The 5,077-nt window shown below is 35.9% G+C and overlaps 1 long non-coding RNA gene across 1 annotated transcript; it reads right to left on the reverse strand.

The window, feature by feature from the left end:
* Positions 1-507: 507 nt before the first annotated feature.
* Positions 508-1,205, reverse strand: LOC145100298 (uncharacterized). Its single transcript, XR_013704954.1, has 3 exons — positions 1,167-1,205; positions 684-755; positions 508-592 (listed from the first exon to the last, which is right to left on the reverse strand). It is a non-coding gene; the product is annotated as an uncharacterized LOC145100298 (long non-coding RNA).
* Between the last annotated feature and the right edge of the window lie 3,872 nt (positions 1,206-5,077).

Genomic DNA, 5,077 nt, shown 5'->3' on the forward strand with positions numbered 1-5,077 from the left:
GCGCAACATGGAGAAGTCATGAGCAACACCAAAAACTGGAGGAGGAACGGGGCTTGTTGATTTGATATCAACCTTCTTTTTTGTTCTTCTTTTTTGCTTCGGTGTCGTGTGCAACTAAAAACAATATTCAAATGTTTAAATCTATATCTTTCAGATAATTCACATAAACATAAAATCATGAGTTTATAAATAAAACGAATACCTCGGTGTAAGGAGGGCACAAATATTGTGATGGTTTTCGAGTCCTTGGTTTATCGGGTGTAACTTCTTTGCCATCATACTCATCAAAATAATCTACAATTCCCGTTATTATTATTTCGTCTTCGTCCGGCACATCATCATCAAATTTGTTCCCCGCATTGTCATTCCTCTCCTCCGACTCCTACATTAAAAATAAAACTTTATACTTAATAACGAAATACACATAATTTAATAAGCAATAATATCTAATTAAATAAATGATTTAATCTACTAAAAACAAAATATAAATTATTGTAACTATAAGAACCTCTTTAACTTCACTATAATCATTTACATCAAACACATCATCATCAAATTTGTTCCCCGCATAGTCATTCCTCTCCTCCAACACCTACATTAAAAATATAACTTTTTACTTAATAACGAAAGACACATTATTAAAAAGTAATTATTAAAATCATAAAGGTAATATCTATAACAACCTTGTCGTCTTGAATATCACCAAAAACATTTTCAGTTGTATTGTTTTTATTCATCACTTCATCTTGCACAACCTATATTTTCAAATATAAAATATGAACACAGGTATTCATATATGTTAATAAAATTTAAAAAATAATGTAGCGTGTAACTAACATGTTCATCGTATTTTCTTTATGACACTATGTGATCATCAAAAGTAATGTCGTTCCAAAATTGTTCAGTATTCACTTCTTCAACAAAAACCTCTGTAGGTTGTCGGTTCATAAACACATGCTGCTCCAGTGCATGTAGCCGTTTCAACACCTCGTCTAGGTTGTGTTTCCCACTGCCCCGACCTCTACCATGAGAGCGACCACTGGACGACATACTAGACGAAGATTCGTCTTGTCTCCTAAAATGGTCCCGTACTGGGGATGGAACTGCTTTCCCTTCACCATATACATACTCTTGAAATGACATATAATAACATGATGTCATCTCACCATCACCCGGTAACATGTTTTGTCTTGGTGGTTGCCCCTCCTAAAAAATTAAACATATTAAAAATGCATATAAAAGTATAATAATCAAGTTTATTAATAATGAACGAAAAATTTATAAACCTGTATCTTTGACCAAATCTTGTTCACGTCAACCCATTTCAATTTTTTTGTTCCACTCTATCGTTTCATCCGAGGCAAGTCTTTATTTTTTCTCAATACAAATCCACATGCACGAACAGCCGGAATCATCTCATATATCCATATCTACCATTTCTTACAATTACAGTAATAAAATTTAAAATTAAAATAAAAAACATAACAATAAAACAATTTAAATATAAGAAAAATTTTATACCCTTATTGGAGCCGTAAATCCTAAGACGGAGTACTTTAAAGTTTGACGACGCTCAGAAAGTGATAAATAATTATGTATTTTGTTCCATGTATCCTCAAAGTCAACATAAGTAAAATCTCAAAGATAGCTACCCCAAGCGAAACTAACAAAACAAAAAAACAAAATTGGTTATTATATAAATTATAACTTTAATAAAATAAAACTTTTAACGTAAACAAAATATACATGTTCCAGAGATCCAAATTCTCAGCCAAAAAAAACCAATCTTGTGGCACCGGATCATTAACTTCTTTACCCAAAAAACCTTCACACAAAATGTATATCAAACATACTCTAACTGCATCAACGTCGTCAAGTGCTAGGAATGTTCGATTTAAAATTAAACGTTTCAGGTCGCTGATTTTCACCGAACTATTAGTATGGTCCGGAAATAGCCATTCACGCAATAAACATCTTTTTTTACTGCTTAATAATTTTTCCGACCCTTTTCTCCCAATGTTTTTTGGATACTCCCCAAAATTGAAGACGATTATCAAACAAAACTCTTCCGGCCCATAAACCATTTTCGTATTGCCTACTCGAAAATATAATCGTTTTATTCCATCTGGAGATAAAACAGGGTCCGGCCGGATCTGATTAAGGAACATTTTATGAAACAATAATGTGACATCCCCTTTTTCACGGCCAGAAAAGACCGATTTGTTTATGCTTTGTTTTATAAATCAAAGTGATCGTTTAAAGAAAACGGTTGCGGAATTTGTTCCCAAAATAAAATATGATAACCATTTATCGAAACATTTCTCTAAAAGAATGTATTTTCATTAAATAACAAAACCTCGGGATGTCATGTTCGTTACAGACCAAAAGCATAAACAATATAAAATAGATCTTACAATTGTTAATTATAACTACTGATCTATAATCCCAAAATCTCTCGTCAAGTCCACCAACTTATACTCTTGTGCCATTACCTGTAATGCAAAGAAAACTGAGTGGTTCGGGCTTGGGAGCCTGGTCAGCATATAGGGTTTTCAACCCACAATAATACAATTATTATATTCAACCATCAAACAATCAACTCAATTACTCATCCCTATTATTTTTCTTAGGATTTTACCCTAGGAATTCAACTACTCGTCGTTCCTCCATTCCTAAGGATTGACCTAAGGAATTTACACAAACTTCCATTGCTACATAAGGCGCATCTGCCAACATTATCCTTTAGGCGCCTCTGCCAGGATTACGTCATACACTATGAGGCGCGACTGCCAGGTTTATGACATTCTATTTTAGGCACATCTGCCGACATTATCTTATAAGCGCATCTGCCAAGATTATCCTATAAGCGCATCTGCTAAGATTATCCTATAAGCGCATCTGCCATGATTATCCTATAAGCGCATCTGCTATTGTTATGACAATCTCTATTTGGCGCATCTGCCAAGATCACGACATTCACTACTTGGTGCATCTACCAATATTATTCTCAAGCGCATCTGCTAGCATTAAGGCATGCTCTTTTAGTTTCGTCTACCCATACTATACTTAAGTGCATCTACTAGTATTATGTCACTTTCTCTTTGGTGCATCTACCAATACTATGCTTGAGCGCATCTGCTAGCATTATGACATTCTCTAATTGGTGCATCTGCCAATATCATTCTTAATCATCTTACATACATCATCATTTTATCACATACCAACTATCTCATCTACCCATGTTCTATCCAACATATTTGTAGATATGGAATACATATACAGTTTAACTCATTTAAAAACTATATAAGACATTCATTCCATACTCATCTCAAATAAACAACAATATATAAACACATAGCACGTATTTTATAACAAATACTTCATATTTATGTGTTGGAAGAAAATAACCACACACTCTCCCAAACATATACGTGATACATTCAAACAATACTTGTATTATACCCATGTTTATGAAAGGGACTATACACCCACACATATAAACAACTTTATATCATACACATAGCACGTATTTTATAGAAAATACTTAATATTTATGTGTTAGAAGAAAGTAACTACACACTCACTCGTATAAACAGCAATATACTTAATACACTCAAACCATACTTGTATTATTATCATGTTTGTGAAAGGTAGTATACACTCAATTGATCAGAAGATGATCGGACATCACTACGACTTGCAGAAGTAGTAATCCTCAGCAGATCTGGAAGATCTCTTCAAAAAATCGAACTTCTCGCGGGCAGAGCTTTGGCTCGGGAACCGCACTTCTCGGGATCTTCGGGATCTCGGGACTTGCTTCGGGGCTCGAGAACAATACCGGGGCTTCGGGGTATTTCTGGCACGCAAACCGATGCAAAACGGGAGAAAGAAGAGAAGAAATGAACAAAACTCTCGGCTGCCCTCGCAAGCCTTTTATAGGGGCTGAGCCTCGCACGTACGCGGGGCGTACGCCAGTACGCGGGGCGTACTGGTCCGAGAAACGTCACTGCTTACGTATCCGAAGCCACTTGCTGCGATGTCGACACCTTCGGAGTATGCAGGGCGTACACGAGTACGCGACGCGTACCTCGGATCAGACCGGTGACTCGTCTTCGGATAATGCCGGATTAAAAGATTAAAAATAAATAAAATTTATTTAATAAACTTCGGAAATTCATATCTTCTTCATACGAACTCCGTTTTCGACGTTCTTTATATCCACGCGAAGGTGAGACTACGCTCTACAACTTTCGTTTAGACTACATCGGCTAATTTTGACTTTATTTTTATTATTTATTTTTAGTAGGCCGCGACAGAAAAACTTCGTTATAAATTCATAACTTCTTCGTTTGACGTCCGTTCTCGCCTAACTTTTTATCGCTTCGATACCAACAACGAGACCTTCGATCCTCGTTTAGATTGCTAAGGCTAAATACCGCTCTAACGTAAATTCACTTTTTACGTTGCGCTGTGTCGTGCCGGTTCTGTCGCGAAACTTCGACAGGTCATAACTTCTTCGTTATAACTCGGATTTTGGCGTTCTTTATATGCATGGAAACCTTGTGACATATACTACAACTTGGTTAAGATTAATCCTTCTAGATAATCTTCAATCAAAAAGTCATTTTTGACGTCTATCGTCTCTAAATTGACTAGCCTTGATCTACGGGCGTTACAATTATCTCCCCCTTAGGATGATTACGTCCCGGACTCATCAAGGTAAATAGAACTTGTATAATGATTCCACACGTTATCTCTTCATCCTAGGTAATAACCGTAAATTCTATGTTTCCTCGAAAGAGTATTTAACTCTATGGCTTTCTTGACCGCAGAAGATGCCAAATCTTGCATCTGCTTATCGTACTATGTTGTACTTTCAATCGTAACCCTTGAGTTACCAAATAAGTCGTTATTATGGACTCCTTCTTCTTCTCAGGATAAATACTTTCCTTTATCCATTGTAACAAACCGATGGGTCGTGTTCTATTGACCTCTCATCGCACGATGCGGCGCTTAGACTCAGTCTTTAATAATGTTAAATTCCAGAATGGAATATACCTTCCTTCATATTCTAATG

The sequence above is a fragment of the Lactuca serriola genome, chromosome 4 (assembly GCF_051521515.1).
Source record: "Lactuca serriola cultivar US96UC23 chromosome 4, Lser_US96UC23_V15, whole genome shotgun sequence".
In the NCBI taxonomy this organism is placed as follows: domain Eukaryota; kingdom Viridiplantae; phylum Streptophyta; class Magnoliopsida; order Asterales; family Asteraceae; genus Lactuca; species Lactuca serriola.